General features: G+C 41.9%; 1 protein-coding gene across 1 annotated transcript in view; it reads left to right on the plus strand.

Annotated features, from left to right (window-relative positions):
* Myo1d (myosin ID) overlaps positions 1-14,365 on the plus strand; it is a 313,484-nt gene that overhangs the window by 143,233 nt on the left and 155,886 nt on the right. The window lies entirely within an intron of this gene.

The following is a 14,365-nucleotide window of genomic DNA, read 5'->3' on the forward strand; positions in this document are numbered from 1 at the left end:
GTATAGTCTGTGGGTCTTCACACACTTTCACATTTTATCCCTTCACATGCAGAACGTATTTGGCCATGCAACTTCAAAACTCAAAAGATATTTTGTCTTCTGGGGTTTAAAGCTAGGCATCTAATTGGTCTACTTTTGTAATGCCACATTTTTTTTCCTCTCAGCTTAAATGCTTAAAGGACTTTTTAACAATCTTGTTTTATTTCACACCCTGGCAGTGGGCAGAGACTGGTGGTGGTGGTGGTGGTGGTGGTGGTGGTGGTGGTGGTGGTGGTGGTGGTGGTGGTGGTGGTGGTGTTCTTAGTCAGGGGCAGAGCAAATGGCAGTGCTTTGTTTGTCCTGGCTTGATGCCTGGCTTGGTGGCCAAAGCTGTTTCATGCCTAGGGCACATGAAAAATCCTACATTTCAAAAATTGTCCCAATATGTTTGCGACCATCCCATAAGCAATCCTTCCACCACCACTACCTCAGATGTGGATGCTGACTCCACACCTCATGGGCTTGTAGCGCTCACCATTGATCTGTTCAAGGCTGCCTTCTCATTGCATGCATGTGTTCATTCCTTTTATCCCCATGCCTGTTCATCATAGCTTCCATTTAAAACATGTTGTATGTGTGAGCAAGACATAATGGCTCATACTGGTAATCCTAGCACTCAGGAAACTGAGGCAAGAAGATCACAAGTTTGAAACCAGCCTAGACTACATAGTGAGTTCTAGATCAGCCTGAGCCACAGAAAAAGTCCTTGTCTCAAAAATAAAAAATAAGGAAGTGTGTGTGTGTGTGTGTGTGTGTGTGTGTGTGTGTGTGTGTGTGTGTTTTAAATCGCGTTCTTCTGTGAAGAAGCTCAGGGTCATAGCATATCTCTATATAAAATTGGCATAAGTACTGTCAGGTTCCTATTCATAGCAACTACCAGCTTGTACAACCACTACCTGTTGGTTATCTATGTGAGGGTGACTGTGTGCCCGTATCCCCCACCAGTATGGTATTGCTCCCTATATTTTATCAGACTAATCAGTACAATGACATTTCATTGTTGTTTTATATTCTATTTACCCTATTACTGTTGAACTTGAGCATTTCAATAATTGATTGATTGTTTGGGGGTGTTTCCTGTATATTGCTTATTTGTATCTTTTGTAATACTTTTATTTGAGAATTTCATACAATGTGTTTTCAGTAAACAGACAGACACACACATCATTCATCATCATCATCGTCTTCTCTCCTTACCACTCTTCTACCCCTCACAACCCTTGCCTTTGAACTTCAAGATTACTTTTTTCCCCCTGTGGAGTCCAGTTTGTGCTGCCTAGAGAGTCTTAGCCTACACTGGTGTGTGGTCAGCCTATTAGGTCATGTCACTGAAGGAAACTGACTCTCCTTCCTGGTAGGTATCAAATGCCAATGGCTCCTCAGCTATGGTGGGATTATGTATCTACTTCCTTCCTCAGTGCTGAAAGTTTGTTTGGATTGAGCTTACAAAGGTCTTCTCTATGTTGTCACATATTCTAAGGTCATATGTACATCTACCCTGTTGGATCTGGAAAGCACTATTTCCTTGATATTATCAACAACCTTTGGCTCTCACAGTCTTTCGGCCACCTCTTCTGCAAAAATCCCTGAGCCTTGGGCTGGAGAGATGGCTTAGTGCTTGGGAACACTGGCTGCTCTCCCAGAGGATCCATGTTCAATTTGCAGCACCCACATGGCAGCTCACAGCTGTCTATGGCTCCAATTCCAAGGAATCTGACACCCTCACACAGACATACATGCAGGCAAAACACCAATCAATATACATAAAATACAAATAAATAAATTTTAAAAAGTCCCCGAGCCTTGGTGGGAGTGGTGTAATATGAATATCTGATTTAGAGCTATGTATTCCACAGTCTTTTGTTTTCTGTATGTTAACTAGTTAAGAGTCTCTATGTTAATTTCCATCTACTGCAAGGAGTTTTTCTGATGAGGGAGAGCTGAGAGTTACTCTGCCTATGAGTATAACAAAAAGTCATTTTAGGAATCAATTTAATACTGTGTCTATTTAGCAAAATAATAGTATTGGGTTTTCCCCTAAGGCCTATGGCCTATCTATCCACAGGTTCTTGGTCCCTTTAATAGTGCCAGATATGGGTTCCATCTCATAGAGAGGGCCTTTGATCCAATCAGAAAGTTGTTGATTACTCCCATAACATTCATAACTATTTCACCAGTGGGCCTGTCTTGTCAGGCCAGGAATTATAGCTTGCAGGATTCAAAGCTTGTGAGATTGATGCTTACTCTTCTAGCATCATGCAAGTACCTTCCAAGTACCTGTGAACACTAGCCTGTAGTGATGAAGCTTCCAAGTTAATACCAGCTTGATGTCTCCTTGTTCTGTGACTCAAGTATGTATAGTGTCTTCAGCAATAGGGTCTTATGGTTAAGTTCTGGGGGGTAACTAGGAGTACTGGCAATAGCTGGTAAAGCTTGAGGGGGTCTATGTGACCCCAATGGTCAACTCAAAAATAGTTAAAATATTCCTGGTACTGAGGATTTTATTTGCTAGATGAGGTGTCTGTTTGGAGCATTATCCCCCTATTGTGGGGTAATTCCAATAAACCTCTTTATATATGCATAATTATACATTTTATGAAGTGTCTATTGTTGTATGTCTTTTGCCCATTTTCTTTAAGTTGGTGTCTTCTTGATAATGAGTAAGAATTCCTTGAGTATTCTTAACATTACCTTATATCCACTTTAGACATTATAAATATATCCTTCTACTTTATAGACATTCAAATGAAATGTGTCCATAATGTGCTTTGTTGAAAATCAATTTTGACACAATCAGATTCTTCAGTTTTGCTTTATACTGTGGGCTTTTGAATTGCATTTGAGAAGAATTCCTTTGTTTCTAGGTCACAAAAAATACTCTCTTATATTTTTCTCTCAAGAATTAGATGTATTTCTCTCTTACATTTAGGTCTTTAATTCTTTTGGAATCTATTAAGTAGCCTCATATAGGAATCAGTTTGGTTTTCTTTCATATGGCTAGCCAGTCTTCTTGTTGTGAGGTAAGCCCACCAGAGACCACCACACGGACACTCTAAAAGCTGAAAAGGAAGTCTTTATTGCTGGCTGGTGGCTATATGGAGAACTTGCCCAAATTATGCAGCCCTGAGCCTTACAGCCCTTTGTCTTTTATGAACTAAAACCACATCCTGGTTGTCACACTTCAATTAGTGAGAAACACAACTCTGGAAGCTAACAGGCAAGGTTAGTACATTTAGGAACTTTCCCAGAACAATGGATTGGCCTTATTGGATTAGGTCTTTGTTCCTCGGTTGGCAGGTGTTGGTTTTAAGGTCAGAGTGGTGCCTCTAACATGGCATCCGTTGTGCTAAGGTCTGGGGGCCTGTTACAGTCTCACGCCACCTCCTTTCCTGTCCTCTGATTTTTAGAGCTACTTTTATCTCATGTTGTGAATAGTGTTTTCCCTGGTGCTCTGTTCTGTTCCAGGTTTTCTGTTTGATGTTTTTGCATTAATGCCACACAGATTTTACTGATATATGTCTTAGTACCCAGCTTCTTAAGTTGTGGATTATAGCCCATACATGATTAAGTAACTAAGTGTAGGGGGCACAAAAACTTGGATAACAGTAAAAGGTTTCTGAACATATACCATGAGCAAAAATTAATTCAGAATTAAATATATAATGAATGTGAGGTGTTTGAGGCAGGGTTCACCCATATTGAATTGTGAACTTTGCTGCAGCCTTGATTCGGAACACATGACACACCCACTTTCTCCTGTACAAGCCATCACCAGCCAATGCTGCCTGAAACATCTCAGCTCAGATTTGAAATCACCCTATGCTATGAATTGCAATGTTAAAGTGCATGCATGTTTGCTGCTCTACGGAAACACAGTTGAATTACAAATAACAATATTTTTCATACTTTCACTCTTCAGCTTGTATCGAATTAGTGTATCCTTAAATGTATTATGTTAGAATATTTGATCTTACAAAAATGCTGTTTGAATGGTTGACTTGAGTTTCCTTTAAAAAAAAAAAAGGGTGGTGGTGCACGCCTTTAATCCCAGCACTCAGGAGGCAGAGGCAGGGGGAACTCTAAGCTCCAGAACAGCCAGAGCTACACAGAGAAACCTTGTCTCAAAAAAAAAAAAAAGACCCAGAAACAACAATAACAAAAGTTGGTAAATGAACTTTGGCTCCTGTGTCCATTTCATTAGTATACAAATTTTCTTTCATCTTTAATAAATGATAAAACTATATGTATTCCAAAGAGTTGTTTGAAAATAAATTTCTTTATGGCTTATTATTATTAAATGTTTGATTTGTAAACCTATTTTACATATATACCTAAGAGTTACCTGAAACTTTCTTGGGTTCACAGCAAGAAAAGCTGAAGAAACCCTGTCTTGGTGTGCAGTAGGACAAGCTCACCTTCTGTACTTTTCTTTACTAAAATGGATTGGATCACATATAAATCTTTATTCCACAATGTGAATTTTAATGTGTGTCATGGGGTCAGTAAACACAGCAGTAATTTTTATTAGGATTGCTTTGAATTTACAGAATCATTTAAAATGATTAACAATTGTGCAGTATTAAATCATCTTACTATGAGTACAAAATGTTTATTTAAGTCATCTTCATTGGCTTTAAGACCAAAAGAGGACTTGGGATTATTGATTAATTCATAGATACTTTACTATTTTTGTTGCTGATATGGATTTATTATACTTTCTATATAGTAATGTTGGCGCAGAGAATAATATTAGCTATGTTGGTTTTTCTGCATCCAGAGTGAAACATTTCTTAATTCATATTTGTTGACTAGTTTTCCTGAGTAAATGATTGCATCATATGCAGACATAAAAATTTTCTCTTCCCTTACAGTTGCCAAGGTGTTTCTAAGTGTTGGTCTCCATTCATTTTTCCTGGAATGTAAAATAACTTTTAAACTAAACTACAAATTTCTGTTTAATCCTCAAACAATTTCATTGTACCAATTGCATTTTGAATATTGCCATTGTCCACTTATGTTTTCTTTTTATGAGTGATTGTGAATTTGGATCTTTATTTTCTGAAACACTGAACTATTCTCATACACCTGCCAGAGACCTTCAGGTCGTTTCCCTTAATCCTCAGTGCTCATCTCTGATGGGCTTTTGTGGTGCTTGGACTGATTGGCTGGTTGGCTGGTTGGCTGGTTGGTTGGTTGGTTGGTTGGTTGGTTGGTTGGTTGGTTGGTTGGTGTCTTTGAGGCAGGATCTGACTATGTAACTCAGGCTTGAATTCATGGTCATCCTGCTTCAGTCTTCCTAGTGCTGGAGAAAGTGTATACCCATGCCCAATTATTGCTTATGATTTTGCTGTTATTTTTTTGTCTTCTTTTAGATCTAATACTATTTTTGCTCGGTCTTTGGAAACAGGCTAACTGGAATTGAAGTTAATCTGTTCAGATTCACTTTGTTAGGAAGTTATCTGGAAGGGGCATTTGTGTGAACATAACAACATTTTTCCTGAGGCTTTGTGTTTTCTTTTGTTTGCTTTTGTGGCTGTGTTTTGCTTAAGACAGGGGTTTAGTATGTAGGCCAAGCCAACTTGATACTCAGTTTCACAGAATATTAGGATTATAGGACCTTGGCAGCTAGCTTTTTCTTGTTCTTTATGATGATTTGTTTTTATTTGCTATCTATTGTAAAATCAATTTTGATAAGTTTTTCCCTAGAAAGTCATGCAGGTTCTGCAGTTATTCCCTCTTATGCTTACTATGTTTTTCTTTGTCAGCTTTAGTGATGCATTTTATTGTTTCCCCATAATAAAATGTGTCTCAATTTTACTTATTCTGTCATTTTTTTACTTTTAATTTACTAATTGTATATTCTACCTTGTCAAATCCTTTTTAATATAAAGAGCAGAAGTGAGATTATTTTCCCTCAATTTCTTTCACATGTGTTAGTGATAGACTGTGGAATTTGTTCTGGGATTTGCTTTTCCTGTATATATGACTAGCTGCTCTCACATTTAAGCCCCAGGTTCCAAACAGCCAGCTCATGCACTGAGGACAGGTCCCGGTCCTACTGCCTGGATGCCTCCCAAACAGATCAAGCTAATCAACTGTCTCACTTATCCAGAGGGCCTGGTCCTGTTGGGGGCCCCTCAGCCATTGGTTCATAGTTCATGTGTTTCCATTCGTTTGGCTATTTGTCCCTGTGCTTTTTCCAATCTTGGTCTCAACAATTCTCGCTCATACACAAACCCTCCTCTTTCTTGCCAATTGGACTCCTGGAGCTCCACCTGGGGCCTGGCCGTGGATCTCTGCATCCGGTACCCTCAGTCATTGGATGAGGTTTCTAGCAGGACAATTAGGGTGTTTGGCCATCCCATCACCATGTTTCAAAGGTGGCCCGTGTATCACAGGGACTGCCCTTGTTGGTTTGTCTTGGTTAACAATTTAACTTTATCTGTATGTTCTTGCATTTATTCGTTACATTTTTGTTGTGTTTTGCATTCTTCTTGTTAGGTTATAATAAAGCCCCCATCACAAGAACAATCTTGTGAAGAATTAAGGTGGCTCATTAACATATAAGCTTATAATGAAAATTGTGAATTCAGAAACAGAGAATAACATCGCTGTTAATTATAAGTGGCCTCCAAGGTTTGTATACAGAACTAAGTAAACTAACCACAAGACAGACTGAACAGAATCCTTTTCGAACCAGGATTTTTTGGTTCTGCAGTCCACTTGCCCCCTCCTCACAGATACTGTTTTCTGTGAAGCTTTGTCAAGTGAAGAAGGAAGCCATATGGACTTCACAGTCTTCTAAACAAAGCCCTCTCCCTTCTATGTGAAACCAACCACATGCTTTGTTATTCTCAGACTAAAATAAAAAATCATTATTTCTCAAAAAAAATGCTTTTACCCTTAAAAAAACAAACCAAAAAGCTTCCTAAAATGGATACTCTTCCAGTTACTTTATATACTACCTACATCTTTTGAGAATCTTTTAACCAAGTTCATTTGGTAACTAAGGGAACTAAAGCCGTGGATTGGTTAAGTAACTAGATGGAGTCACTCAGATGACGAATGCTGGCACTGGAACTTGAACCCGGTAACCTACCTCCCATGCACACACTGCACTTGCCCAATAGTGGCATCTTTCAGGATTCCCCACTGTGAGGCAAAATAGGTGTGACTCACACACTTGGAGGACTGTTTGTAAAACCAGCCACAGAGGTGATGATGGGGAAGCCAATAAAGCTGGCAGAGTTCCTTTGTTAAACAACCTTAGCAGACAGCCAACAATGTCTGAATCATTCACTGTAAAACATGTGGACAGAGGTATGCTTTTAATACAAGTGGAGGAAAGTGCTGATGTTGGGAGCATGTGTCAGCTCTTGACACGAACAGTAAAGAAACGTGGTCAGTGAGTACTGTATTCTGATGTGCTCTCCGGGAGAAGAGATCTGTGAGTCATGGGTGGGATAGGAAAGATGTGACTGCTGACAGAGCAAAGGAGGTGCACTAGTGTGCAGCCAGCCCTGTGGCCTGTCCACTTTGCTGCGTTCACAAAATACGTGCTCACAAGTATGGACTCGACCTTGCCTGAACGTTAAAAGAAGTACAGTGTACCTTTGATCGGACGGTAGCTTCTAACTGTATCTTTGTAGTGTTTTTTTAACGAGTAACAAGCATGGATTTGTTCATTATTTCTGATTTGGGATGTGAAAATGCACAAGACCAGGTTCCACCCACAAGAAGCTGAACACAAAAGAAATGTGTTAACACTCAGACCAGTAAGATAGAGAAATTGTGATGCTCTAGAGTAGGTAGTGACTACCAGAGGGGTTCAGGAAAGGATCCTACCTAAGCTAAGAAGAAAAGGCTTGTGGGGGGGGATGCCAAAAGTTTGCCAGAATCTTAGCTTTTCTAGATCTCTGTTTTATTTGAAAATGTATTTCTACTGCTATAGTAGAAAAGGGACCATGGGAAGGGAGGAAGAGATCTTAAGGAAGGCAGGGGGTGCATGTGACACATGAAAGGGAAGGTTATCTGGGAAAAGGAAGGGACAAGGGAGGTAAGAAAGGGGAGGGATGAGTTAGAACAAAGTATACATAATGACATATAGGAACAAAACTGCCGTAATAAAGCCTCTCGCTTTATGGGGGAGGGGGAGGATTGTTCATTTGTTTAAGACAGGGATGTTGGGTAGCCAAGACTAGCCTCACACTCACTAGGATTGTTCTGAACTGCTGATCCTCCTGCCTGCACCTCCTGAGTCCAGGAAAATCTGTTATTTTGTTTACTGTCTCGGTTACTTTTCTGTTGCTGTGAAGAGACACCATGACCAAGGCAACTTACAAAAGAGAGCATTTAATTTAAGGACTCGCAATTCCAGAGAGTTAGAGTTCGTGATTATCATGGGGTGGAGGGGGAGTAAGGCAGCAGGCAGGCAAGCAGGCATAGTGCTGGAGCAGTACCTGAGAACTTATCTCCTGATCCATAGGCATGAGGCAGAGGTGGGGGAGGGGGGTCTGAGTATGGTGTGGACTTTTAAACCTCAAAGCCCAGTGATGCATTTCCTACAGCCAGGCCATAGTTCTTCCCAAACAGTTCCACTAACTGGGCACAACATATTCAAATATGTGAGCCTATAGGGGCCATTCTCATTCAAACCACCACAGTGACCTTTTTAAAAAGGAATAGTCTTTTTAAAAAAATACGCTTATAGTAAGGACAGATGTTAATCTGTAGTGGACTGACAACTTTTACAGGGGGAGTTTATTAGAGCTGGATTGTTAATACTAAAGTGAATTAACTGACGCTAAGGTTCATGGGTAAAATAAACTTCCTAGGACAAATGTAGATACAAGGTCTTGTACAAAAATATTGAAACTTGTTCCTTTTGGGGTTTTTTTTTAATATTTTTATTTTATAATTAACTTAATTTCACATATCAGCCACGGATTCCCCCATCCTCCCTCCTCCCACCCCCCAGCCCTCCTCCCCAATCCACCCCCCTTTCCCACCTCCTCCAAGGCAAGGTCTCCTCTGGGGAGTCAGCTCAGCCTGGTAGACTAAGCTGAGACAGATCCAGTCCCCTCCTCCCTACCCCAAGGCTGAGCAAAGTGTCCCAGCATAGGCCCTAGGCTCCAAAAAGCCAGCCCATGCACCAAGGACAGGTCCCAGCTCCACTGCCTGGGGGCCTCCTAAACAGTTCAAGCTAATCAACTGTCTTGCTTATCCAGAGGGCCTGGTCCAGTTCCATGGGGGCTCCTCAGCCATTGGTTCACAGTTCATGTGTTTCTGCTAGTTTGGTTATTTGTCCCTGTGCTTTTTCCAATCATGGTCTCAATATCTCTCGCTCATACAGTCCCTCCTTTCTCTCACTGATTGGACTCCTGGAGCTCCACCTGGGGCTCGGCCATGGTTCTCTGCATCTGCTTCCATCAGACACTGGATGAGAGTTCTATCATGAGAGCTAGGGTATTCGGCCATCTGATCACCTGAGCAGGTCAGCTCAGGCACTCTCTCAACCATTGGCAGTAGTCTACAGTGGAGGTATCTTTGTGGATTTCTGGGGACCTCTCTAGCACTCTGCTTCTTCCTATTCCCCTGGAGTCTTCATTCATCATGGTATCTCCCTCCCTGTTCTCCCACTCTGCTACTGATCCAGCTGGGACCTCCCGCTCCTCTAAGCTCTCTTTCCCCCGACCTTTGCCCTCCATTACCCCCACCCCACCCCAAGTTTGCTAATGTAGATCTCATCCAATTCTCTGCCATTGGGCGATCCCTGTGTCTTTCTTAGGGTCCTCTTTACTAGGTACCCTCCCTGGAGTTGTGAGTTGCAGTCTGGTTATCCTTTGCTTTATATCTGGTATCCACTTAGAGTGAGTACATACCATGTTTGTCTTTCTGAGTCTGGGTTACCTCACTCAGGATGATTTTTTCTAGTTCCATCCATTTGCCTGCAAATCTCATGATGTCATTGTTTTTCTCTGCTGGGTAGTACTCCATTGTGTATATGTACCACATTTTATTTATCCATTCTTCAGTTGAAGGGCATCTAGGTTGTTTCCAGGTTCTGGCTATTACAAATAATGCTGCTATGAACATAGTTGAGCATGTGTCCTTGTGGTATGATTGAGCATTTCTTGGGTATATGCCCAGGAGTGGTATAGCTGGGTCGTTGATTCCCAATTTTCTTTTTTTTTTTTTTTTTTTTTTTTTTTTGGTTTTTCGAGACAGGGTTTCTCTGTGCAGCTTTGCGTCTCTCCTGGAACTCACTTGGTAGCCCAGGCTGGCCTCGAACTCACAGAGATCCGCCTGCCTCTGCCTCCCAAGTGCTGGGATTAAAGGCGTGCGCCACCACCGCCCAGCTGATTCCCAATTTTCTAAGAAAGTGCCATATTGATTTCCAAAGTGGCTGTACAAGTTTGCATTCCCACCAACAGTGGAGGAGTGTTCCCCTTGCTCCACATCCTCTCCAACATAGGCTGTCTTCAGTGTTTTTGATCTTAGCCATTCTGACGGGATTAAGATGGTATCTCAGAGTCGTTTTGATTTGCATCTCCCTGATGACTAAGGATGTTGAGCAATTCCTTAAATGTCTTTCAGCCATTTGAGCTTCTTCTGTTGAGAATTCTCTGTTTAGCTCTATAGCCCATTTTTTAATTGGACTGTTGGGTATTTTGATGTCTAATTTCTTGAGTTCTTTATATGTTCAGATATCAGCCCTCTGTCAGATGTGGGGTTGGTGAAGATCTTTTCCCATTCTGTAAGCTGTCGTTTTGTCTTATTGACCATGTCCTTTGCCCTACAAAAACTTCTCAGTTTCAAGAGGTCCCATTTATTAATTGTTTCTCTCAGTGTCTGTGCTACTGGTGTTATATTTAGGAAGTGATCTCCAGTACCAATGCGTTCAAGACTACTTCCTACTATCAGGTTCCTACTGCTCTTCTATCAGGTTCAGAGTAACTGGATTTATATTGAGGTCTTTGTTCCACTTGGACTTAAGTTTTGTGCATGGTGACAGATATGGATCTATTTGCAATCTTCTACATGTTGACATCCAATTATGCCAGCACCATTTGTTGAAGATGCTTTCCTTTTTCCACTGTATAGTTTTGGCTTCTTTGTCAAAAATCATGTTCAAAGGTGTGCAGATTAATGTCAGGATCTTCAGTTTAGTTCCATTGGTCCACATGTCAGTTTTTATGCCAGTACCAAGCTGTTTTTATTACTGTAGCTCTATAATAGAGCTTAAAGTCAGGGATCGTGATGCCTCCAAAGGTTGTTTTATTGTACAGGAATCTTTTGGCTATCCTGGGTTTTTTTGTTTTTCCATATGAAGTTGAGTACTGTTCTTTCCAGGTCTGTGAAGAATTGTGTTTTTTTGAGACAGGATTTCTCTGTGTAGTTTTGGTGCCTGTCCTGGATCTCACTCTGTAGACCAGGCTGGCCTTGAACTCACAAAGATCCATCTGGCTCTGCCTCCTGAGTGCTAGAATTAAAGGCGTGTACCACCACCGCCCAGCAAACTTGTTTTTCTTATAACAAATGCAGACTAGTCCTTGGAATGACTAAAATAGCCCTTCCCATTCTGCAGGAAAGCTCTTGCCCTTCATTCACATATCCAGATGGGTAGCTAGCTAGTACAGCACCAAGGAGGACATAGCCTTACCCTCAGTCTTATAGCCAGTGTGCAAATGTTTACTAACAAGGTAGATAGAGCTGGCTCAGGACTTTCTTTACAAACTCCCATCCTGCCAAGGTTGCTCACTAGTAACTGCTAGTTGAGGCTGGCAACCTGATTTACAAATTTTGGGGGGTTGAGGAGATTTGCTTTGTTTTGTTTTTGTCGTGGCTTAAAGCATTTGTTCCTTACATTCTCCTGTGCATAATTTTCAGCTCTTGATTTGATTTTTGGTGTTTTGTCTGACTTGTGGTTTGTTTTGGAGGTAGCTTTTGTTTTCCACCTAGCATAATTGTGTTTTGTTCTTTTGGTTTTGTTTTAAGACAGTAGTGCTATGTAGCCCAGGCTGGCCTGCACTCATAATCCTCCTGCATTAGTTCCCCAGTGCTGGGGTTGCACATTTTAAGATTTCTCTTTAGGGTAGTACAGTGACCATCTACTTAACCTTCATAGTTCTTTGTTTTTATTATTTAAAAGTTTCCGTATATCTGGGAATGGTGGTGCACACCTTCAATCCCAAACACTCAGGAGGCAGAGATAGATGGATGTCTGTGAGTCTAAGGCCAGCCTGAGTTCCAGGTCAGCTAGGGCCACATAGAGAGACCCTGTATGAAAAACAAAAGTTTTAGTTCACATATTTACTTTAATAATGGTCAATTTGGTTTTTAGTTTTTCATCATTTCACAAATGGCTGCAGTTAGCATTTTGTGCATGTTCTCTTGCCTGCAAGAAAACCTGCTTTCACTGAGGACTCCAGAGAGCTCATTTTAGAAACTTCTGTGTATTGCAGTAACATGCAGGCATAGATCTGTAAGAATGTTGATGTCATTATGTACCAAGCTGGTCTCTAGAATACTCAGCTGTGCACTTGTGAGGGAATGAGAATTTTAAAAGCAAATAGCCTACTTCTATTCTTAGAAAATTATTTTGTTCTTAAGGATCTCTTAAGAGGATTTCAGCAATGTCCAGGGTTCCCCTGAAACACACTTTGAGAACTGCTGCTTCAAAGCATAAACACCAGATTAGAAATGCTAGATTGTAAGGTGCGTACATTTTTAATTTATTATTCTATGTGTGTTTTACATCATGTATCTTGATCCTATTCATTTCCCTGTCCCTTTACATCCCCCCTCTGTCCCTGCACACACCCCAAATAAAACAAAATTTAAGGGAAAAAAGGGAGAGAAAAATGAAAATAAAAAATGGAAAAACTTTAAAATCTTATCATGTAAGCTGCAGTATGACATAGTCATGCTGTGAACCCCCTTGTCCATTTATCTTTACTTGCAAGTGTTCATTGCAGAATCATTGGTCTGGTTCAGGGCCTCTGGTTTCTACTATCCTATCAATGATGGGCCCTTACTAGGGCTTCTCCTAGATATCCTGTTGTTGCCCTGTGTTGTGTGAGATCTTGCAGCTTTGGGTCTGCAGGTCAGGTGGGCCAAGTCATATCCTTGGGTCTGGGTCTGTGCAGCTGTAGGGTTGGTCCACCATATGTGAAATGGGGACAGCTCTCCCATGCTTACAACTTCGGGGCTAGCTCACCCACACTTGCACTGACAGGGTTGACTCACTCTCATGACTCCAGGGCCAGCTCTCCCACCTGCCCCAGGCATTGATGGGAGGGAAACAACTCAACTCTTCCCTGCCTGTGCAGGGAAGACAGATGGGTAATGGGGACAGCTTTCCCATGCTCACAATTTTGGGGCTGGCTCACCCACATTTAGCGTTAACATGGTTGGCTCTGTTGTGCTGCCCTGGTGAGGTACAGGGCCTGCTCTCCTGAGTGTTGCAGCTGGTGGGGGTCAGGGATAGCTCTCTCACTCCTATGACCACAGGGCCAGCTCTCCCACCTGCCACATGCATTGATGGGCAGTGGGGAGGGGGGTGGGGAAGGTATCATTCCTCAGCCCCTGTCACCACAAGACAGATGAGAAATGGGGAGAGCTCTCATGCTCACATCTTTGGGGCTGGCTCACCAACACCCCTGCTAACCAAGTTGGCTCTATTGTGCTGCCCTGGCGAAGTGCAGGGCCTGCTCTCCCACTCTTGTTATGTCAGGGTCAACTCTCCCACCTGCCTTAGATGTTGAGGGACGAGGGTGGAGGGAGGGCATCTCTCCCTAGCCCATGCCGTCATGTGGGAGATGAGGAGTGGGACTAGGTCTCCAAGGTCACACTCTCAGGGTTGGCTCACCTGTGCTCTTAACAACAGGGTGCTCTCTGCTGTGCTGCCCAGACAAAGTGCAGAGCAAGCTTTCCTGTATGTTGCCGTTGGTCAAGGGTTCAGCTCCCTCACCATCTCAGCCCACTCCCTTCCTCTCTCATCTGTAGATGTAACCGTCTTGTTAAATAGGAAACACAGAGCCAAATACAGAGTTGAGAGTCAAGAGGTCAGAGCAATAGCTAAGAGCTGAGATTAAAAACCTTACCCTCACTGCCACTGCTGTCCTACCTCTCCACAAGAGCGCTACTTCCTGTGTGTTTGTCCTTTTTATTGACTTTTTGTTCTGCCTTCTCATTGGTTGTAAACCCAACCACATGACCTCCTCGTCACTGCCCATCTATACAGACCTCCAGGTCTTCTATGGTTGGTATTGAGATTAAAGGCGTGTGTCTCCATGCTGGCTATATCCTTGAATACACAGAGATC

The sequence above is a fragment of the Peromyscus californicus genome, unplaced genomic scaffold, assembly GCF_007827085.1.
Source record: "Peromyscus californicus insignis strain IS unplaced genomic scaffold, ASM782708v3 Scaffold_3__1_contigs__length_106647218, whole genome shotgun sequence".
In the NCBI taxonomy this organism is placed as follows: Eukaryota; Metazoa; Chordata; class Mammalia; order Rodentia; family Cricetidae; genus Peromyscus; species Peromyscus californicus.